Here is a 24,643-nt window from a genome sequence, read left to right as displayed (position 1 = left end):
ATTTATTTATGGTGTGGCTTTTGGAATCCTTGAATGATTTTATGTAAAATGTCATTTCCTTTTACTTCTTATATTTTGTCCCTTCTTGTTTCTTGGAATGATTGAGTTCTTGAATTTGCGTTAGGTGCTTGGTCATGGGAGAAAAAGGTCTGAGATATTGGATGCTCCAAAAAGCGATCCACAATGTGTCCTTGGAAACATTTGGCAACTCATATTCTCTGCTCAGCGGATTAACCTCGTGCTCCGCCGCACGTTGAGGCAGCCAAGTCTTATCTCGTAAATATCTTGTTCATTTGATAATATTAATGGGTTTGGTTTTAGGTTCTTATAATTGAGTTTTTCCTACTTTCTGGTACCTATTCTTTCTCTTATCTTCTTAATGATGGATGGAATTTTTGAATTTGGACAGAATCATGCTTGTCCGTATGAGAAATCTGTGTTTGATGTTTTGCTGTATTTTATTTCTCCTGATAGAAACGATGATCTGGCCGTGGAGTTGCATTCCAATGTTACTGCTGAATCTTGATCACTCTCTGTTTTCCTTTTCTTTATCTACTTCATTGCTTTTTTTTTTCCTTAAATTTTATGAATTTATTAAGTAATTTATGTTGTTATGGTCATGATGTGATTATTATTGGAGTTTCAGACTGCTTTGGATGTTTAAACTAAAAGATGTAAATATTTACATATAATCCGTACTAATGATTTAAGGTTCTTTCTATTGGTTTTGTTACAGCTCTTACAAGATTTTCCTAGATATATTGTGTCACTTGAGACTTGTAGAACAGGTACTTGTTGAAGTTATGGTTGAACCAATCTCGGATGTTGACTTCATTTCCAGTTATGATTTTGAAATTGTTTTACGCTTCCGTGACAGTATTTCAAATATCTTCTTATTGTGTGCAGTCACAGATAACTATTTCGGAAACAGATCAATAAAATATGAAAACTTGATTTGAAGCCAATGTTATCCAATCAAAATGAGAGAAAACCTGAATTATTTTTTTATACAGAGTGATTATTGATCTTTGGCGATCATAGCATGTCACTTATAAATTTTTTCAAAATCTTAAAACCAAATAGAAATGAAACGGATAAAGTATTTCCATACAGAGAATCATACATATAATAGATTATACTTTATTCCGGGAAAAGGGAATTTATTACTAGTTTAGCTGATGATAATGGCTATGGATGAGCTATTACAAAATCTCTTGTAGCCGCAGGTGCTGAAATTTATTGGTACATGGGTGTCTATATGTATATGAGATTTATGTTTCAATATTCAAGTGTTAATTGAACTTTTTTGGCATGTTCTATATTCTTGATGACAATATCATCTTTCAGGCTCTAACCCGTGTATGCGTGGATTTTCTTATATCCATCATTTATAATTTTAATATTTCTCTTTATTAATGTGTGGTTTAATGGTTTGGAATTGATGCTATAGGTTGCCAGATGGTTGTTTGATGGAAATTACAAAATTTTACCCATTAGATGCAGTTTATGACTGTCCCAAGGATGTTCCTAAAGATGTAATGAGAAGTTTTTTTTTTTTTTTTTTGTTTTGGCAATATTCCCATTATGAAACTCTTAAATTAGTTGTTCCTTGATTATGCAGTTCAGAACAAATAATCAGTATGCAAGATCTTCAAATTGGACAGTAAAGGTATTTTGTAATAGAATCCTTTGTTAACTTCTCTTAACTTTTTTTCGCAAGTGCACCAAAAGCTAGTTCTTGTTCTTCTTTCACACAAACTTGAGCAGAGTTTTAATGGGAATGAGAATTATGTATATGGCATGCTTTAGGGTTCCTCTCTCGATCTCCATTCTCGATCTCCACTTTGAGGCCAGATCCCATCGGTCCAGCGCAACTTCGGAGAGGTCGACTGTGTCAGGAAAAAGGTTTATGGTCCTCTTGCAAAGGATTGTATTGGTTTTTGTTGGAAATCTGTGGAGTATACCTCAGCATCGATTTCCAGATTTTGAAACACAATGGTATTGAAGACACCGGTTATGGATATCGTCATGTCGCTGCAATTTCTCATACCATAGGAACAAGGTGGGGGCACGGGGTCAGGCAGCAGAAATAAACCTCTTTTAAAAATGGGTACACCTGCTGGTGCTCTTTCGAATGAGCAGTTTTCATAATGGGGAAGAGTTTTCTCCGTAGGTATATATCATAACAATTTTGTGCTAATATTCAACTTATCTTGCATTTTGACAGCTTATTTTGTTTTTGTCGTGATGTTCAAACAGGTGAGGAAGCAGTATACAATCACAAAACAAAGGGAACAATGGACGGAAGAGGAGCATAAAAAGTTTCTTGAGGCACAGGATATTCATGGATTGGGTGCCTATGCTTATGTTATACCATCAGGATGACTTAGTGGTGTTTGCTTGTATCTTATTTTCGTGTGCTTAGTAATCCTTATCGGTTGGTCTATTTCAGTTATTGGGAGGAACTGGCAGGCCTCCTCCCCTGTACATTGTTTTTCTTGTTATGAAAAAAATAACCAAATGCAATTAGAAACTTACTTGGAGCAGGCATGAATGTGGTGGTCTATTGCATGTGTATGTGTGTGTACATATATGCATATACTGAATCATATTCAAAGCAGACTGAGAATAATTTGTGGGCTCTTGATGAATTGTTTTGATCATGATTTCTTAACCTTTTTTCACGCTCTTTATTTCTGTTAGAATAAATCTTGGCTTGGATCGTTAATCAATACGGTGATCGGAAATTTAAAGCTTTCAATTTCAAACATTCACATCAGATACGAGGATCTTGAGAGGTATGCAGGTTTTTATACCGGATTCATCCTTACTTTCTTCCCCCTTTCTCTGCTTCTTTCTCCCCTGATCTCTGAATGTAACCCAAAGCAACCATTTCATAGTGCCACTGTTTACCAGTAATCCAGGTCATCCATTCGCAGCTGGTGTAACCTTGGATAAACTTTTAGCGATAACAGTGGATGATAATGGGAAGGAGACTTTTATAACTTGAGGTGCATTGGAGCAAATCCAAAAGGTTCATGTCCCTTGAAATATTAATCGATAAGAAACAGAATTGTGTTTCTTCAACTGTTCCTATCAAATAATCAATTCCTTATGTTTGTGGTTTTACTGTGTTTGGTTATTATTTACCTGTGCAACTTGATCCACGCAATGTATTCTATTAATTCGGAAATTTTAGTTTTATATTATATTTGAGAACTTTAGTGTTATAGTGTTATATTATATTTGAGAACTTTACTCATTTGCTTACCTAATTCAGTTTTTTTTTTTTCTAAACTTATTGCTGAAATATTTTTTTATTTGTAGGGTAATATAAAACAAAGTGGTTCGGTTGAATGCGGATTTTGTGTGATGAAGTATATGAAAGATATAGTTGAATGTGAAAATCTACATTTGGATAAAATGGTGAGTTTCCTTTTCATTTTATGATTTGGTTTACGTGAAAATCTGTTTCCATCCTTTTTTGCTACTTAGTTGCTCATAAATGAATCTGAAGTTGGCATCTGTTTTGAAGTTGGCATTTATGGTAGGCTATGTTTTGAAGTTGGCATTTTTGGCATTCTTCTTTCCAAACTTTCTGTCTTAGTACTGTTAGTGGTGAAAGGGTTTTATAATTATTTTTTAAACAACTTTTTTTCAGAGATATTGACATATTGTACTTGCTCGCTGGTTTATATCATATTTTCTCGTACGAAAAAGGCCATTATTCCATGCTGATAAATGTTGGAATCAAAATTGTCTGAGATTACTTGCGACTGCTCTATGATGTATGGATTATTGTTTCTAGTTTGGATTGGGTCAATGGTATTTCGTGCGACTGTTCTATGTTCTGGGCATTTGATTCTGCACTTATTGGCTATTTCTCTATCTCTCACCACCTGTCCATTCGTTCTCGCATTCTCTGCCTCCCTACTTCTGCAAATTTAGCACTCATTTCCAAACCAAAAACGTAATATGAAAAAGGAATAAGATTGCAAGAATTTCAATAATTGGTGCTGCAAATGATCGAGGCAAGGCTTGTGATGCTATAGACCCACAAATACTTTTATTTAATTTTTCTTTGGATCTATTATGTTGAAGCTTCAAGCTTTTCATTAGCTAGCTGTTGGAATTATTTGTGAAATGATAAATATATATGTATCCTTGATAGAGTACTGTGTTTTCAATTTAGTAATGTTTTAATTTAATCATCTGTTGCAATGACAACCTGTGATCAGTACCTGCATATGTCGTTACTCTTATTTGTGAACTGGCAAATATGAATCCTCGATCTTAAATTTTATTCTAATGTATTTTATTTTTTTTACATTTCAGTATTCAGGATCCATCAGGAACCAATATTACGACCAAGCTCAATTTGACGAAATTAGAAGTGAATGGAGCGAATTCGTCTACTCCTATGTAGGTTCATAAATTGGTCATATGCACGTTGGGATGCATAATACTTTTATTGATGGATATACTTTTGGATGGATAATTTATCAATCTTTTGTAGAAATACTCGTGGATGCATAATTTTTTTATTGATGGATGTACTTTTGGATGGATAATTTATCAATCTAATTAGTGTATTTTACGTTTCAGATATATATATATATATATATATTAATGGTGTTATTGTATCTAATTAAAATTGTTTAATGTTGATTTAGTGATACATATATTTTTACTTCATCAATCAATGTAAAAGCCGAAGCCATATGTACTTTATTACTTCGTCAATTAATGAAACTGCTGCAGTAAAGGCATGTTTTTACTTCGCCAAGTTACATAATATTTGAAGTTAAATAGAGCATTTACTTCATCACTCAATGTAAATACCGAAGTCATATATGTTCTATTACATCGTCGTTTAATGAATCAACGGAAGTCATATATGTCCTATTACTTCGTCACTTAAGAAAACTGCCGAAGTAAAATACGCGCATTTAATTCGTCAGTCAACGTAAATGGCAAAGTTATAGATGTTATATTACTTCGTCACATAATGTAAATGCTGAAGTAAAAGGCATGCTTTTACTTCAGAACCGGTCCAATATTAAGCGAAGTAAAATGGTACCCTATTACTTCGGTAATTTCATGCCTAATACTTCGGTTATTAAGCGAAGTAAAATGGTACCTATTACTTCACGTGCATCTACTTCGTTACTTATCTATCTACGACTTCAGTTAATATGCGAAGTAAAAGGCATAAATTCTACTAGTGAATCTACTCATGAGGAGTTGGAGCGCATTACTAGAGGTGTCAAAACGGGCAAGCGGGACAGACCGGCCCACAACCCGTCGTAACCCGTCATTGGGCGGGGCGGGCCATCCCACCTTTTAGGCGGGTTGGGAAAACATCAACCCAACCCACCTATTTTAGGTGGCGGGGCGGGCCAACCCGGCGGGTTCACGTGTAAATTGGAGGGTTTTTGCGGCCCAACCCGCAACCCACCACAACCCACCTTTATGCGGGGCGGTGCGGGCCGGCCCACCTTTTAGGCGGGTTGGAAAATTGTCAACCCAACCAACCAATTTTGTACGGCAGGGAGGGCCAACCCAACAGGCCTAACCCATTTTGATACCTCTACGCATTACCAAAAAACTTGATGATTTGAAGAAGAGAAAGAAGAGCTTATCTACATTCTTAAAAAGGCAGCAGCGATTGTTGTCTAGTGCTCAAGCAGAGGTTCATAAGATTGAGGAAGAAGTCACTATCATCGGAGATGTTTTCCCTTTGGATGATGGGGGCGTCGAGAATTTGAAGATGTTGACGATCCATCTTGAAGTTGCCAAAGAAGACTTGAAGAAATTTAGTCCCTTTGTTTAGAATTTGTTTATGACTTTCATTTTATTTTATATTTTGTAATGAACATCACTATGAGACAACTATACATTTGTTTCTTTGATTGATATTTTTTTTATGCTTACATTCCACTTGAAAATAAATTATTATTTCATGTGAAAAGAAAACAGCAAGTTCATGATTGTACTTAGAAAATATCTAAGTTGTCTATGTATCCAATATAGGGATCAAGTCATAACGTATTTCAAAATTTTGATTGTTTGGGGGGGTTCCATGCACAGTTTATACTCATGCGGACTAGGAGTATCTATTTCTTAACCACCCTAGACTAGGTGTGGATTTAATACTTTAACCACATAAAATACCATTGGTGGGAGAAATACAGTTTAACCACATGAATTCACTATTGGTGGGGATATAACAGTTTATCCACATGTAATACCTTTGGTGGATACCGTTCACAGTTTATACTTTTGTGGGTCAGGAGTTTCTCTTTTCTTTTTTATTTTTTTTTTATGCATAGTAACGCTTCAAAAATTTCCCGTTTATGAGACCAATTCTTAAATCATCTTCAGCCACCAGTTTGTATCTGCCATTAGTATAAACCTCTTTGACAACATACGGCCCATCCCATTTTGATGTAAAATTGTTTTCGGTTCGATGGGTTGTGATGATGGGTCTTCTTACTACGAGTAGTAAATCACCGATTTGAAATGAGTGCGACCGCACTTTCTTGTTGAATGCTCTAGAGAGACGAGCTTGATAACATTCAAGTATTTGTTGTGCTTCCAGTCTTTTCTCATCGAGAGCTTCTAACTCCTCGAGGTGCAAGCGTGCATTTTCTTCTTCTGTCAAGCCTTCTTGTATAGCTATCCTTAGTGATAGAATTTGTTGTTCGAGTGGCACGACGGCTTCCACACCATATACCAATGCATAAAGGGTTGCTTGAGTATGCGTTCTGTAAGTGGTTCTATATGCCCATAGAGCCTCTCCAATCCTTTCATGACAATCTTTCTTTGATTTTGAAATTATCTTTTTCAGAAGATTACACAAGGTTTTGTTGAAAGCTTCCGCCAAACCATTAGCTGCAGCGTTGTACATAGAAGACTTCATTTGCTTGAAGTCGTACTTTTCACATAGTTTATCAATAAAAGTGTTGCAAAAAGGTTTTCCATTATCTTTGATCATATATCGAGGAATCCCATATCCATATATAAAGTGCGTACGAATAAAATCAGCAACATTTTCCTTCTTCACTTCTCTCAGAGGCACCGCTTCAGCCCATTTTGAAAAATAATTTGTCGCAGCCAAGATATACAAATGTCCACTTGAAGATTTAGTTAGTGGTCCAACGACGTCTAAACCCCACGCGTCAAATGGCCAAGAGGCTACTATAGGATGAAACACCTCGGGTGGTTGGTGAATGAAATTTTCATGGTACTGACAAGCTTGACACCTTTGTGCATAATCCATGCAATCTTTCACCATTGTTGGCCAATAATAACCCATTCTTTTTATCCAAAAATGCAACTTTGGGCCAGATTGATGGGCTCCGCAAATTCCAGTATGAGCTTTTTCCATTGCTCGGATGGTTTCTTCATCCCATAATCACCGTAAGAAAACTCCATCAAATGAGTGCCTATACAGAGTATCCTTGTAGTAGATGAAGCACGGTGTGCGCCTTCAAATGTCCTTTGACGCGGATCATTTGGCAACTTCTCATACTTCAAGTAATCGACAAATGCTTGACGCCAATCTTCTTTCTCAATTTCGAGTACTTCAACAGTGTAATTATCATCTTCTTTTTCTTCATCACTCTCATCCTCGAAAAGTGGCGGTACTACCCAATTTTTACAGATTGGCACATGAGCTTCGTTGTTTGGCATGGAAATTGTATAAGAAAGTTTGGCCAGTGCATCAGCTTTATTATTATCCTTTCTCGACACATGCTCAATATCCATATCATCGAGCCACCCCATTAGCCTCCTAGAATAATTATGATATGGGAGTAATTCAGGCTTTCTGACTTCATATGATCCGAGTAATTGATTAATCACCAGATCTGAGCCCCCATATACTTGAAGATGTAATTGCTTTATCTCGACCGTCATTTCTAGTCCAATGATTAGGGCTTGATATTCAGCAACATTATTGGAGCAATATTGAGTCAAGGTGAACGAGTATGGCAACACTTCCTCGTCAGATGTTACAAATATAACTCCAGCATCGGCTCCTTCCTTATGCAAAGCTCCATCGAAATACATTTTTCATGGAGGTTTAACTTCAATTACATGAACATCTTCATCTGGCAAATCATTAGATAGCTCCCAATCAGCAGGGATCGGGTGGTCCGCTAAGAAGTCAGCTAATGCTTGCCCTTTGACAGCCTTCTAAGGAACATATATAATTTCAAATTGCTGCAATTGGAGATACCATCTTGCAAGCCTATCAGAAAGAACCAGTTTTGACATCACATATTTTAGCGGGTTTGCTTTTGATCAAGCCAAACAGTGTTGGCTTGGAATTAGTGTTTTAAATTCTGAATGCAAATATGAGGGCTAGTCATAACTTTTCTATGGTGAGTAGTTCAATTCATTTGACGTCATCATTCTATTAAAATAGTATAGTGCAGTTTCCTTCTCATCCTCATTATCTTGAGCTAATAAAGCTCCGACAGAATGCTCTTGAGCAGTGATATGGAGGGTTAATGGGCGTCCAGGCACCGAGGCGGCCAACACAGGAGGCTTAATCAAATAAGCCTTAATGCTCTCAAAATCATTCTTTCAAGATTCATCTTACTTAAATGGAACTCCTTTTTTCATGAGGCGGCTAAATGGTTGACAACGCCCAGCCAAATTTGAGATGAACCTCCTGATATATGCCAATTTTCCTTGCAAACTTTTCAGCTCATGGATATTTCGAGGTCTAGAAATTTTTAATATTGCATCAATTTTGGCTTGCTCGATTTCGATCCCTCGGTATCGGACAATAAATCCAAGGAATTTTCTCGATGTGACATCGAATGCGCATTTCAAAGGATTCATATTGAGTTAGTACTTTCTTAGGCGCTTGAAAATTCTTCTTAAATCTTCCAAATGATTATTCCTCTGTTTTGATTTGACAACCACATCATCAACATAACATTTGACATTTTTGTGTAACATGTCATCAAAATTTTTCTGCATCACCCTTTGATAAGTGGCACCAGCATTCTTTAATCCAAATGGCATCACTTTGTAGCAATATATACCCTTTGGAGTGTGAAATGCAGTTAACTTTTCATCTTCTGTCGCCATGCAAATTTGATTATATCCTGAAGATCCATCCATGAAAGACAATGCTTCGTGACCCATAGTGGCATCAATCATGAGTTCAATGATAGGTAATGGAAAGTCATCTTTTGGGCATGCATCATTCAGATCTCGAAAGTCAACACAAACTCGAATTTGTCCATTCTTTTTCTTTACAGGAACTATGCTAAATATCCATGTAGGATACTTTACTTCACGGATGAATCCAACCTCAATGAGTTTGTTAATCTCAGTTTCGATTGGAGGGATTAACTCAGGGCAGAACCTTTGTTGAGTTTGCTTGATAGGCCGGGCTCGCTTTTTAACAGCTAAGTGATGGACATCCACTTTTGGATCCAGCCCAAACATCTCTTTGTATGACCATGCAAATATATCTTTATACTCATGCAGTAACTCGATGTATGCTTCCTCTTCATTGATGGACAATAGGGCACTGAGGTAGATTGGTCTCGGGTTATCATCATCGCCTAGATTAATCTCTTTCAGTTTATCAACAATGGCTTTCACCTCTTCTTCAAGTTCAAGAGGGGCAATTTCAACATCTTCCTCTGATGGAGTTTCTTCTTCATTTGAAGTGATGTGACAGGAAGCAACGCTTTCTGTATCATCCTCATCTTTTTGAGTTTGAGTGTAAACCATTGTTTGCATCTTAGCCTTCAGGACCTTATCGCATGATATAATCAATGTGGTGCATCTCTTCATGCGGGATGAAATCAAACTTCGCAATATTTTCGGGGTTTGCTTATTATGCGCCTCACGCAAATGCTTGGGAAAGTTCAATCTTTGTCGATTTCTTTGTCTTTTACGCCGGCCCAGCCTATCAAAGACAGCACTCGTTGATCTTTTTTGTTTTGTTCGTCAACAACGGTGTTTGATGAGTATTCATCTTCAGAAATATAGTTGAGGCCGACTCTTTTGATGGCAATGCGGATGGGACTTTGTGGAATGAACCCAAGGCCTGGTCGAGTTTTTTGAACAGTACGCGCATTTTCTTCAAGAGCCGGTTTGGCAGTTAGTCCATGTGTTTGTTTGTTAGAAATTCCTAATGGGAGTTTACCCAAGGTGAGGTTTTCATTTGAATTGTATCCGGCTTTAACGAGTAGTTTATAAGCTTTTGGATCAAAGCCCTTCGCATTTTGTAGTTCTGAGTATTCCCCATGTTCTACCTCGGCCCCTTGAGTTGGACAGACAAATCCGATGATAGATGGTCGTTTTTCATCAAGCTTTGTTAAAGGAAGTACCATATTTTTCAAAGGATTTTCTTCTTGGACAGAAAATTTACCTTTTGATTGGTCTTTATGAACTTTCAAGGTTTCTTTAATCTTACTTTCTTCATCATCCTGTCTTTCGGGTTTCCGATGAGGTGAACACTATTCGATTCTTGATGTCTTCTCATTCTCAAAGTAATACTTGGAATTGGAAAAGTGTGACTCGGCCTCGGTAAATGGTTTCTCATCTCCAAGTACTTTCCTTACCAGCCCATCTCGACAGTATTTAAAACACTGATGCCATGTAGAAGGTACTACTCCATTTTCATGAAGCCATGGTCGTCCAAGCAACATGTTGCATGATGTCCTGGAGTCTATGACATGAAATAATGCACTTGAGGTCATTTCACCCATTATTAGTTCTAATATTATGGCCCCAAGAGCCCTTTGTCCTCCTTGATTGAATCCTTGGATCATCAGGCGACTATTTGCAAGTTCTTCTGTGGCAATATTCAACTCCTTCATCGTGCGCAAAGGCATAATATTAACTGCAGAACCTCCATCAATTAATATCATATTTACCTTTCGCTCGCGACTATAGCCCGTTATAAATAAAGGCCTATTGTGAAAATCAGAACCAAACGATAGATCTTCGTCAGTGAATGCTAAGGTCGCTGCACAATCTTTCTTATTTTCAGATTGATCGATCTGGTTGAAGAGACTTCCTTGTAAACCTGTTACGTGGCAAGATGCACTATCATGGTCATATATTTCGACTTGATTGGATTTCACATTATCCTCTTCAAGTGATATTTTTCCTTGGCGAGCCAACTGCGTGATTTTATCCTTGAATATGAAGCAATCATGAATAGGATGCCTGATAAACCGATGATATTTGCAATATTTCGGGTCATCCACTTGTGTACCTTCTTCAGGTTGCTTCAGTTCTGGTAATTCAATCAAGTTTGCTTTGAGCAAATCATCAAATATCCCCGATACATCAGAGTCAAGAAAAGGGTATTGTTTTGATTGCATCTCCTTTAAACTCAGCCTTTTTTGTTCTCTTTCTTGATATATTTCTTTTTTTTCATTGCTTTTATCTCTTGTATTCCCCTTGACTTTGACAGGTGTGGCATTAACTGTCATTGATTCTTTGGTCGGGGTCTTTGTGAAAGGCTTGCCTCCTTTCTTGAAGTCTTCCTTTTCTTTTGCTTTATGAGATTCATGAGCTGAAGGTCCCTCTGCTCCACTTGCAGTCAGGCTTAACTCCATGTCATGAGCTCGAGTAGCTAGATCCTCTAATGTCTTTGGCTGGATTCCTTGAAGGATGTATCGAATCCCTCAATGCATACCTTGGATGCACATCTCTATGACAGAAGATTTCGACAATCGATCTTTGCAGTTAAGACTCAAATTTCTCCAACTATTGATATAGTCAATGACGGGTTCTGAAACGCCCCTAACCTCTAAACTCAATTAAATAATAAGGAAAAATACGGATTTATAAAAATTTTGCCATGACTTGTTTGTAAGTAAACAAAGCCACCCTGTCCCACACAGCAATTCCAACATAAAAAAATAAACGTGATAAAAAGAAATTCAAACTGCGATATTCATAAACTCCGGAAAGAAAGGCAACCCCACACGGTTGCAATAATAGCGACAACAAATTTCAAGACTAAAATTCAAGCACAGGGAAACACATCCTGGCGAATACTGAAAGTACTCATAGTAAAATTCTTTATTTCAAACATAGTCTTATGCAGAACTTTAAAAAAAACAGCAACGGTCATAGGGCCTTGCACCGCCAGCGACCTCAAACTCGAGGATCCTGCCCCTCGGTCCCTAGGTACTCCTCCTCACCTGGAAAACAAACAAGCATAGTGAGTCTAATGACTCAGCAAGTATAAACAGTGTAATAACAAGGGTTTAAATTAACTGCAGAAATACTCAAAATACTGTACATAATATACTTGAAACTTAAGCTGTAAAAATACACATGCTACAAGAAAATGAGACAACCTGTAAACAATGAACTCACTCCAACTCACGCTATGAAACTCTTGAACTTTCTTAACTTAACTGAAACTCATGCATGACTGAAAACTGAATAAATTAAGACGAGTCAAACTAATACTGAAACTAAAACTGTAAATTGTAAACTTAGATCCTTGAATTGTGACCCTCTGTTTTTTATCGATCAATGGCTGCAGTGCACTATGCCGGCAAGACGCCGAGATTTCTCCCGACGCAACTTACCCCTTTATCTGTCATTTGGTAGGGATCCCAAGATTTCTCCGGATCTCACACTACCCATCTATTTTTGTAGGAATCCCGGGATGTCTCCCGATCTCGTTCTACCCGTCTATTTGGCAAGTGAGTGAGGCATCCCCCAACCCATCAATACCCTATCTTGTCACAATCAACTCACTTTGTTCAAAAAAAATATTTTCTTTTTCCTTCTTTGACTCGACTCAAAATACTTAGCATGCATGAATAAAAACGACTCGCTTTGTAAACATTCGCTCGGCTCAAAGACGAGACTCAAGCAGACAATTATGCAACTTTAGAAAATGAAACTCAACACAAAATGTGGGTATTGGGTGATAGATTGGCTGCCCCTAGGTGAAATTTCCAATTTTAACTCCAATTCTTACCAACAAGGCATAGCCCGATCAATCAAACCGAAAAGCCCATAACTTGTTCTTACCTTAACCGAAATCGACCTCGCTCAAACCGAAACTCTCCAAACACTACAAACTAACCTTAGGAATAGGTTATGACTTCATTTGACAGCCCAAGCAACCCAAATAAAAAACATTTCCGGACAGCCCATTATACTCTAGAAAATTCTGCACCAACACCTTAAACTTAAAAGACCCTTAACTTATCCAAATCTTAACTGAAACGAGCCCATTTTATAACGACGCAGCCACAACATCATAAACTTGACTAGGACCAGACCATGACCCGACCAGACCTGATTTAGTGCCTCCCCTGCCCCGAATTCAGACACCCCTGCCCAAAGGAAACATCACCTTACAACCCTTCTACTTTGAGGAAACAAACCCAAGACCTTTTTCCTCACTTCTACCTCCTTCAAAACCACCAAACACACTTATTAACATCTCTTAGGACTTACCCCAAACACCTAGGCAGCCCTCAACCACACTTCAACTCCACATTTATAAAACAACTTGAACATGCACCAAAATGCATCAACTCAGGACAATCAATCAAGCCCAATGCAAATCATCAAAATGCTCCATACACAATTCAATATCAGCCCTAACACATGCAAAAATCTCTAATTATAGGGCATGTAACTTCTGAATTTTTGAAAATGCCAATATGCATTCAAAACACCTCATGTCTCCAATCATAAATCACCATACAACTCCTTAAAAGCCATTAAAATAAAAAAAATCGAAACTAACATGAACCCTACTGAACATGGTGAAAACCGAACCCTATCATACATATAATTACAAGCATTTCAAAAATTAAAGAAGAGATTAGGTGCAAAAACATAATAGCTAGCTTGAATGCCCAAGGAAATGCATACACTTGCCTTGACTATTACTACCAAAATTTTGAACCAAAGAGAGGGAAAGGGCTGGACACTCGAACCAACAGCTAGGTGGACCTCCCTAGGTGGCTTCCCGGCGACGGCGGCGGCTGGAGCTTCAAATAGAGGGATGGCCGATGGGGGGAGAAAGGGAAAAGAGAGGGGCGGCTACTTGGGAGAAATGGGGCTAGGGTTTGTGAAATGTTATATTTTATTTTTTAAAAAGTTTGAGTGTGTAGTGTGTACATGTGTGTGTAAGCATAGGTGTAAGTATTTAAAAGTATGTGTGAGTGTTGCTTTAAAAAGTACAACTTTAAAGTACAACAACTTTTTGCCTACTAAACTTACACTTATAAAATTCTCAAGTTTAAAAATCCCAAATTAAAAATATTATAATGGGTTTTACTAATCGGGGTTTAAGAAAATTTTAACTTTTGAAAAAGTTAAAGAATAAGCCTAATATTGCGATATAAAAAAATGATTTCTGATACCCGAAAACTTCTAACTTTCAAACTCTCATCTAATTTTCTCCTCCTCTCTACTAAATTTTTTTTTAAAAATAAAATTCTGGAATTCACCACCAAAATCCACCATCGCCGAACACTGGAACCGGAAGACACTGTCTCAAAAATCTCAATAATAAATAACTTAAATTATTTGAGCACTTAAACTTTAAAGAAAACTTAAACAATTAATTCCAAGCAATTAAAAATCATAATTATTGAAAATGAATTTAGGCACTATCTTAGGAATTAAAATCAACACTTTAAATATTTTGATGTCACGACAATAAATGAAATATTTAAATAATAGCAGAGCAATTAAAATAATTTAAACAACTAGACGAACATTTAAAATTAATTTAAATAAATACACAAGCGGTATAAAAACCTTTAAAATGATTTGGACAGATAAAAACATTTAAATAAATAATCTAGGAATTTTAAAATAATTTAAATAACTAAATAATTAGAATCATTTAATTAAGCAAGCTAACCTTTAAAATATCTAAAACAATTAAGTTACACAATAAAGATCATTTAGACAATTAAACTTAAACAATTACAATATAAATTAAATAGCTGGTATAATAAAATCATTTGAATAAATAATTAATATTTTATTAACACATAATTCAAATAACAAAATTTAAATCGATTAAACTTAAAAATAATAATCATAATATTTATTTAATATAAATGCATGCGATTTAGTAGATTAGATTTTTAGGTGCTACAGGTTCTTCTTTTCATTGTCGCGAGTTTGTTAGCTCGATCATGCTAACTATTCGTCGAGTACTGTAGAATCGATTGATAAATTCTTGTTCTAGTTGTTTCCAACTATTAATCGAGCATGGCTCCAGATCAGTGTACCAATCAAACGCATTCCCTTTTAGTGATCGGACAAATTGTTTGACCAGGTAATCTCCGTATGTCCCAGCATTGTTACATTTCTCGATGAAATGAGCCACATGTTGCTTTGGATTTCCTTTGCCATCGAATTGCTGAAACTTTGGAGGTTGGTAACCAGTGGGCATCCTCAAGTCATAGATCTTTTGCGAGTATGGCTTGGCATAGGTGAGAGATGAATTGGAGCTTCTGTCAAGTTTTTCTTTGATAGTACCCATGATGAAGTCTTTTAACTGGTCTACAGGAACTGACCCATCAAGAGAAAAATGTAAATCTTTGGTATGTTCTTTTCCCTTTTTCTTCAACGATGACTCAGTTTCACCATTAGTTTTACCTTGTTTGTCCATGTGACTTGCATCAGTATGGTCTATCTTGTCCATCAATTTCATAATTTGGGAGTCTTGTTCTTGAACATGTCTTGAGAGTCCCTCAATTGCCTTCGTCAGATTTGCTATTTGATCTTCTAAAGTTGTGGCATTTGTCACCATCACTGGTGCTATGTGCGAGCTTTGATGGGTTTCTAGGAAACGAGCTCGCTCAGAAGATTTTTGTAATTTCTTCGACATACTTTGTGGGGACCTCGGGTTTCTAATATTTTCTTAGGGCAAATTAACAATTAATCATAATTGAATCAAACTAGAAACAATAAAATCAAAGACTGATTTTTGTTTAAAACTAGTGCCTCGCTCGAGCGACATCTACATGTGCTCGAGCGAGAGCAGTTCTGGCTGAACATATGCACATAGAATTTGGACACATGCTCAACATAAAAGTTGTAGATCTCTGTCTTAGATTTCCAATGCCGCCAACCTCACTCGAATCAGAGTTTTCAATAAAACGTTATGCTTATTATCCCAAGATGGGTTGGTGCAGAAATTTACAAAAATTACCAAAGACTACAACAAAATTCAAAGTTACTAGCATGTTAAATAGATCTGTCCCATGCATTTCTGATGTGTACCAACATTAATCATCTCAAATAAAATCTAAGATGATATTTGTAAAAGAAACAAAGTAGAGCATGATTCTTAAAGTATAAACATCTTATACATTTTTGCAAAGTACAATATAACAAGATCAAGTCAAGTTCTAAGGTCCAAACCATTCTAATGCTTCAAGATCACAAGGTTAACATCACAATCTAATTCTTAAACCCGAGTCACCACGTTCTAAATCTCTCAATATCGAGCTATCCAAGCTATGTCTGACTTGATCATACCCCAACCTGATGCAATGCACAAATACAAACAAAGCAACAGCCGGATAACTCCGGTGAGAATATAATTCTCAGTATGAAAGACATGTATATACATTACTTAAGCATACTGAATCTATATGTCATAATAATCTTAAATCTCAAACATGTAAGAACATGTCAATCATAGAAGCATAATCGAATCTTCATTCATATAACATAACTATTCATTTACAGCAATATCAAATCAATCATATAAATACATTCATATCTTGAATGACATATAATCACATGCTAGCATTTATAAACGCATAATCTAAACCATAGAAATTTCTAGGTTAATGCATAAATGCAATGCATGTTTCAAGGAATAGGCTATCAAATCTGATACCAATAAAGCTTAGTTCTTGGGATCCCGGGAAAATAAAATCTTTAACTGACCACCAACTTATCCAATCGAGGTGGCGTTAAATATCTCAAATCCCCTGACTTTGGTGCAACTATAGTGAGTCTTCTAGCTCTGGAAGTAAATCTACATTCCATTCCACTCAACTACAGCCCTCCAAACGTCATATGCACTCTAGGCCAATCTGCCCTCTGTGTTGTTCAAGGTAGGGTTCAAGATAAATGCAACATAATCTGTATGCATTACTACTGTAAAACATCTTGAACACTCAAATCATTTAATCAAGCCAAGCAATAACAAACAGCAATTCATATGAATGCATATAAACAATTAAGTATGTGATTTTAGGAAAACTCGAAAACCACCACGTTCTCGAGTTATTCTACCTGGCGAGGATAATGTCGAATCATACTTTTCAATCGTCGTATTGACATATTCATGCTTGCTAGCTTCAATCTGATGGCGTATTTAAACTGCTATTCATGCCAAGCTTGCTCATCGAAGTTGATAGTTGATCAAATGCTTGATTCAACTTTGATTGTTCAAACAGCTCGAACTCGTCGATTCGACTTCGATATCTTCACATTCAATTCTGAAATGAATTAGTAACATAGCTTAACATCATCTTTCACTCCCATTCCCATCTCATAAAATCCGAAACAACTATATGACTTGATTGTTCAATCCAAAATCAAAACCGACGACGTAACGGTTCGAAACCGAAATTCCAAACACATTAACATCAATGTCATCACTACCTTAACACGATAACTTCCTCAAATTTGCAGCACATACACGTACATATCAATCAAGAAAATTCAGATTTCTCAAAATTCTTCATAAATTCGAAAACATGTCCAAACGACGATATTTTCTCGATCCGTCTTAGATATGCTATCGTCGTATATGCTAGAACACATTTATACAATCAAATCTTAATTCTAACAACAACTTAAAATTCAAACATGATAGAAATTCATAAAACTTACGTTAAAACGAAGCACTCGGAGCTGTGATCGCAAATATATGATCAATCGAAAATTCTACAGGGCGGATCGATTTTTATTGGAGGTTGAAAGGTCAAAAATGAACTTGGAACCCTTCTTTCCCTTTCTTTCGTTTGCTTCTGAACATTCTTATCCCTTTTCACTCTTTACACGTTTAAAACACAAGTTTCAAGGAAAAATTATACTTTGGTCCCTGAACTTTGGCCTAATTGAAAATCAGTCCATGGACAAGCGATTTAATTCAATTTTAATCCTAAATAATTTAAGAATAATAGAATTTAATTCTAAACTCTAAATATTCTCAAATTAAATATTTTTGGATTAAAATTAAATCATTTCAAACATTATCGCATTTTAGTCCTTGACTTTCTCAATATTTGCAAATTGGCCCTTGCTCGGATTTCATCCTCAAAGTCAATCCTTGATATTTATAATCTTGGAATTTACATCTTAAATTCCATAAATATCAATTCACATATTTTTAATCTTTTAATTTAAGAATTCCGGATATTAAAATCTTAAAATTCGAAAAATCCTCAAATTAAATATTTTTGACCCGAAATTAAATTTTTAATTTCTGAAATTCTTCAAAGTAATATGTCCACATATTCAAAATTTAAATCTCAAATCCCGTAATTAATAACTTAATATTTTTGGTCCTTACAATTCCTTCCCTCTAAGGAATGATTTCGTCATCGAAATCGCATTCGATCCTATTGCTGATTCTCGTAAGCTGTATAGCTAACTGAAGTAATACTTCAATTCTGTGAGCTTTAGATATCTATTCTGATATCTTCTCTTCTATAGTATCTTATTCTTTTTTCTGATCGCTTCTGCAATCATATCTATTTTCATTAACATATAATCACTGAGTCAACTTATATCTAAGTTGCTTTTTCTCGTGATCTAACTCTGCATAGGTTAGTAGGCTTCTCTTAAAATCTTATCGGCTTCTGTTTTATCTGAATTGAATGCACATACATATTCTAGCTGATATTCTTCAGCCAATGCATATGGATAACAATTCATCTATCTGACAATTCGAGATTGAGTATTAATCAATATGCTAGATCAAATACTCACAGGGATCAATTATTGCTTCACTTCTGAAATCTCTTTCTGAACCTAATGATGCTCGGGAAAAAACTTCTTTGCTGATCATTCTGTTCAGGCTTCAAAATCGATATATGTTGCTCATTTGCTAACTCTGTCTATACTGCTCTGTTCTGTTCTTATTTTATTCAATCACTCTTCACATTCTCTATCTTTTCTTGACTCATATCTGATCTGATAGCTGATAATTCTGAAATATCGTTTCAATATAAAGACAATTCTGCTTTTCTTATCATCTAAAAATCAAAATACTGTCTCTATATCTATCAGATAGCTGTCACAGGAATTATAGTAATCAAATGGCAAATAATCAATCAACCGAATCTAGTACTATAGTTCTGAGCATATACTCGAAAATCTGGATAATCACATCTGATAGTCCACTAATCAGAGGATGGTATAATGAAATCTCATACAACAAAACACTCAGAACATCTGAAAATTAGTGCCACAATCTAGAAAACAAATCTATAGTCTCTATCTAGACAATAGATTTCAATAATCCCTGTAATCTGATCATCTTGCTAACTTCTTAACAAGTATCTCTTTATGTTTGTATCATGTCTAATACAACATATTCTTGAATCTGTCGAAATCTACGACAATCTAAATCGCAAAATCATGACGATTTGAGTAGATTCGAACTAAAATCTTTCACAAAGTTGATCTTCTTTCAGCTCTTATGTAACTAATTTGTTACAGAAACCACTTGGGTTCTTCTTTTCTGCTTCTTTTACTGGAATTTAGTATTGGTAATTTTAATTCCGTCGTATATGCTTTCATTTATTTCACCAATACTGATTTCCAAGTAATGACTACATGTAAGTCATACATGTTTAAATAACTGAATGGATAAAAAAAATCTGTTGTCATATGCCTCTTTCAGAATCTGATATTAGATATCTAAAATATCTGGCAACCTCAAACGGTTATTCACCGCAAAATTCATCTGTTCTGATCTGCTGTCTTATATGATCTATGAATCTAGCGTTCTCAATCAAATTTTCATTGCTTGATCTAATATCAATGTTGTTGTAATCTTTCCAAACTAGTATAGCTTAGCTTGGATTGCAACAATTTTAATTATCTGAGTATATGTCTAGCAACTCACATATAAAAATTACAGATCTGTAATCACTCGATCAAGCATTCATCTACTTTTCTTCTTTATATTTCCCAAGTACTAGCAAATCATGCAATCAACCCATAAATATTGTGATACTTTGACTCTGAATTTCTATAAGTTACGAGACAAAAAATTCAAAATATACTGAATATACACATCAAATAATCAATGATTCTCAAATTCGAATCAAAGGAACTCGCTCAAGGAAATGTCAGTCAAAATCAATTATTTTGAATGACAGCGAGTGAATCAAAGCAGACTCTAATAAAAGAATAAGAGTCAATCAAAATCGATCGAGGTCAAAGAACACAACCTCAGAATCGATATCAAGAAATTTTAAGAATCATAATTTCTATGATGTAATAGCTTCAGCAACATTGAAGATGTTGGAAAACGCGGCGTTCAGATCAATCAAAATTGATACCCGGTGCAGCGGAAGTTTAAAATTTTATATATGGAACGTTTCCATATCATGGGTATCAAAACTTACGATTAAATTATGTGTGTGTAAAAATTAAATAACGATTATTAAATTTTTACCTTTAATCTCGAATCGAGATTCTAGACACCAACAGATTTCTCTGCTCTTGTTGTATCTCCCTGGAACTGATGACCGAACCTTTCTTCAATCAGGTCCACGAATAGATGTTTAATCCCTCTGATAGATTTCACTAGAAAATCTATCAGAAGTTTTCTACGATGAGAATAACGAATTTGATTCGCTAAACCAGACTGCAATTCAAAATCACAGACCGGAATATCTCGAGTAGAGAGGGGAGGGGTCGGCGGCCACACTAAGAAAACTGACTAGGGTTTTTGAAATTTTGTGACTCAATTATGACCTGTTGTGTATAATTTCTGTACTGCAATAACTTATTTATAATGTAGGCCACTAACAGCTTAGGGCCCATTAGTCATAAGTTCAGGCCCGACAAGCAAAGCCCGCATGTTCAGAAATTAATATAAAATTCATCGTGACTCCGATTGATGAACCGATTTCACCAATGTGCACAGAAACCATTTCTGCACCTTTTAAAGTCAAGATAAATTTTTCTGAATCCGAATTCAGTGGTTTCCAAAAATGTCCATCCCTATGTCATTTTAGAAAATCTTACTCCTCTACTCATAATTAAGAAGTCCAACTTCTTCATTCATTAAATTTAACTCTTTAAATTTAACTATCTCAACGGGGATTAAAAATCCATTACTCTGTGTGACCCTCAATGGTTCAGGGATACAGCTAGCCGTGGGCTCACAACTCCTTGTGACTCGGAACAACGATTTCCGACTTGCCCATCGAATCATGGTAGAGCGCCTAGCAACATCGCCCCATGATTCCCTAGATATCACTGATAGTGCCTACAAGAACCAATAGATTTTGGTTAGCGTACAGTACGGTCCCTTCATCCATATATCCCGATCGAATCAACAACCATTGGTATATCGAGAGTCGCTCGAGATTCGATAACTATGCAATACATCTTGAAGATCAAATAGTGACATCGCATGTGCTATTAAGAAACCATTTCTTAAATCACATCAAGTACTCTGGCCAGAGATTCGTCACACTAATATCTCATCAGATCGCATAGGATATCCACACTCGCAAGTATGTGGTGAATCCTTGACAACAAAGCATCGACTCCTATATGTGTTGTAACTGTACCCAATCCCGACACCTGATGACCCCAATAGGGTCGGTAAACGAGTCAAAGCACAGTACTAGCATATAGAGTCTCAATGATGTTTCAAGTAGTAAGGACTAATGGTGTACAACCAAAACTGCGGACTTTATCCACTCGATAAGTGATAACCACTTGGAAAGTCCGAATAGGGTAGTTCGATCATTCATCATATGAATATCCATTTGCATGCTTCGAACATCTCCATGTTCCTTACCAATGAAACGTGGTACTCTGCATCGCAAATGCTAGTCTCAAACTCGAGCGATCCTTATCCTTATTATCGGACGGCTCAATCGACTAGGAACAGTTTAGAATATACAGTGACTATAAGATGTGTTTCATGATAGACATCCCCATGTTCTACCACATCTTACATACACTATAGTATATTCAAGGTCTTTATCAAAACAAAAATTGTATATCACAATATAACAATATGAAGAAAGATAAAGTCATTGCCATTAATAAAAGTGTAAATTATATTAAACAAAAGATTGTTTATACAAAGAGTCATCAAAGCCCATAGCCACAAGTTGGCTCACTGGGCACCTACTCTTTCAATCTCCCACTTGCCCTATAGCCAACTAGTCATACTACGTAGACCCATTGCTTCGCGATGTTTGTCAAATAATGGTCCTGGAAAGGGCTTAGTAAGTGGATCAGCGATATTGTCTGCAGAGGCCACTCTTTCGACGGTGATGTCTCCTCTTTTCACAATCTCCCGGATGATGTGGTATTTCCTCAGTACGTGTTTGGATCTTTGATGAGACCTTGGTTCCTTTGCCTGAGCAACGGAACCCGTGTTGTCACAGTACACCGGGACTGGACCAACAACTTTAAGAATGACGCCCAACTCTTGGACGAAATTCCTCATCCAAACGGCCTCTTTAGCAGCAGCTGATGCTGCAATGTATTCAGCCTCAGTGGTGGAATCCGCTGTGGTGTCCTGCTTGGAACTCTTCCAAGAGACAGCACCACCATTGAGCATGAACACAAATCCAGAGGTTGACTTCGAGTCATCCACGTCACTTTGGAAGCTAGAGTCGGTATAGCCTTCCAATTTCAGTTCTCTTCCTCCATATACCATGAACATATTCTTAGTCCTTCGCAAGTACTTAAGAATGTCCTTCACGGCTTTCCAATGCATTTGACCGGGATTATCTTGATATCTGCTCGTGACACTCAGAGCAAATGCTACATCCGGTCTGGTAGATATCATCCCATACATGATACTACCTATAGCTGACGCATATGGTACATGTGTCATTTTCTCTATCTCTTCATCCGTCTTGGGACACATAGACTTGGATAGAGAAACTCCATGACACATGGGTAGATGTCCTCTCTTGGACCCATCCATTGAAAACCGTTTCAATATGGTGTCGATGTAGGTTGATTGAGTGAGTCCTATCATTCTCTTAGATCTATCTCTATAGATCTGTATCCCTAGAATATAGGATGCCTCACCCAAATCCTTCATCGAGAATCTACCTGATAACCATATCTTTGTTGACTGCAACATCCCTACGTCATTCCCAATGAGTAGGATGTCATCAACATAAAGTACTAAGAATGTCACAGCATCTTTAACTACTTTCTTGTACACGCATGGTTCCTCCGGGTTCTTGATGAAACCAAAATCCTTTATTGTTTCATCAAATTTCTGGTTCCAACTTCTTGATGCTTGTTTTAGACCATAAATTGATCTCTGAAGCTTGCATACCTTATGCTCGCTTCCCATGGATGTGAACCCCTCAGGCTGCTTCATATAGATTTCTTCCTTAATGTCTCCATTAAGAAAAGCAGTCTTCACATCCATCTGCCATATCTCATAGTCATACCATGCAGCTATGGCAATAAGGATTCTTATGGACTTGAACATTGCAACTGGTGAAAAGGTTTCATCATAGTCAACTCCTTGTCTTTGAGTATAACCTTTCGCCACCAATCGCGCCTTGAAGGTCAATACCTTACCATCAGGCCCAAGCTTTCTCTTGTAGATCCATTTACACCCTATTGGAACAATTCCATCAGGAGGATCTACTAAGGACCAAACTTGGTTTGTATGCATCGAATCAATTTCCGACTGCATAGCTTCAAGCCATAAATTTGAATCCGCATCAGAAATTGCTTCCTTGAAGTTCCTTGGATCACATCCAACATCGGGTTCATCTTGATCCCCTTCAAGAAGAAGACCATATCAAATAGGAGGTCTAGAAGTCCTCTCGGATCTTCTAGGTACAGGCGTGTCTAACAATGGTTCCTGAGGTGTGGGATCGTTATTTTGTATTTCGGGTTCTTCTCGAATTTCTTCGAGTTCCATCATCTCGCCTTTCTTATCCAATAAGAACTCCTTCTCCAAGAAGGTGGCATTCCTTGAAACAAACACCTTTGTTTCAGCAGGATAATAGAAATAATATCCGATTGAATTCTTCGGATACCCTACAAAATAACACAAGCTGGATCGACTATCCAACTTATCTCCCACTGTCCGCTTCACGTAAGTAGGACATCCCCAAATCCTCAAGTACGAATACTTAGGAGCTTTGCCATTCCATAATTCGTATGGTGTTTTGTCCACTGCTTTAGTGTGGACGTTGTTTAACAACATTACCGCCGTTTCAAGCGCATAGCCTCAAAACGAAGGTGGAAGCTCAGTGAAGCTCATCATGGATCGAACCCTGTCCAACAAAGTTCGATTACGACGCTCCGATACACCATTAAGCTGTGGTGTCATAGGAGGAGTCCACTGAGAGAGAATCCCATTCTCTTTCAGATAGTTCAAAAACTCGGTACTTAAGTATTC

At 36.6% G+C, this 24,643-nt stretch overlaps 2 long non-coding RNA genes across 3 annotated transcripts; both read left to right on the top strand.

Moving 5' to 3' along the window:
- The first annotated feature begins 230 nt into the window (after positions 1 to 230).
- LOC140871228 (uncharacterized) lies at positions 231 to 1,670 on the top strand. Its single transcript, XR_012147656.1, has 4 exons — positions 231 to 276; positions 737 to 788; positions 1,451 to 1,535; positions 1,622 to 1,670. It is a non-coding gene; the product is annotated as an uncharacterized lncRNA (long non-coding RNA).
- A 1,059-nt stretch (positions 1,671 to 2,729) lies between these two features.
- On the top strand, positions 2,730 to 4,576 carry LOC140872375 (uncharacterized). Of its 2 annotated transcripts, none has more exons than XR_012147796.1 (3): positions 2,730 to 2,798; positions 3,328 to 3,426; positions 4,336 to 4,576. It is a non-coding gene; the product is annotated as an uncharacterized lncRNA (long non-coding RNA). The 2 variants fall into 2 exon arrangements; XR_012147795.1 differs by lacking the exon at positions 2,730 to 2,798 and adding an exon at positions 2,915 to 3,034.
- Positions 4,577 to 24,643: the final 20,067 nt, after the last annotated feature.

Source organism: Henckelia pumila, unplaced genomic scaffold (assembly GCF_033568475.1).
Source record: "Henckelia pumila isolate YLH828 unplaced genomic scaffold, ASM3356847v2 CTG_461:::fragment_3, whole genome shotgun sequence".
In the NCBI taxonomy this organism is placed as follows: Eukaryota; Viridiplantae; Streptophyta; class Magnoliopsida; order Lamiales; family Gesneriaceae; genus Henckelia; species Henckelia pumila.
Note: the sequence above shows the minus strand (reverse complement) of the source record. Positions and strands in the feature narration are given on the sequence as shown.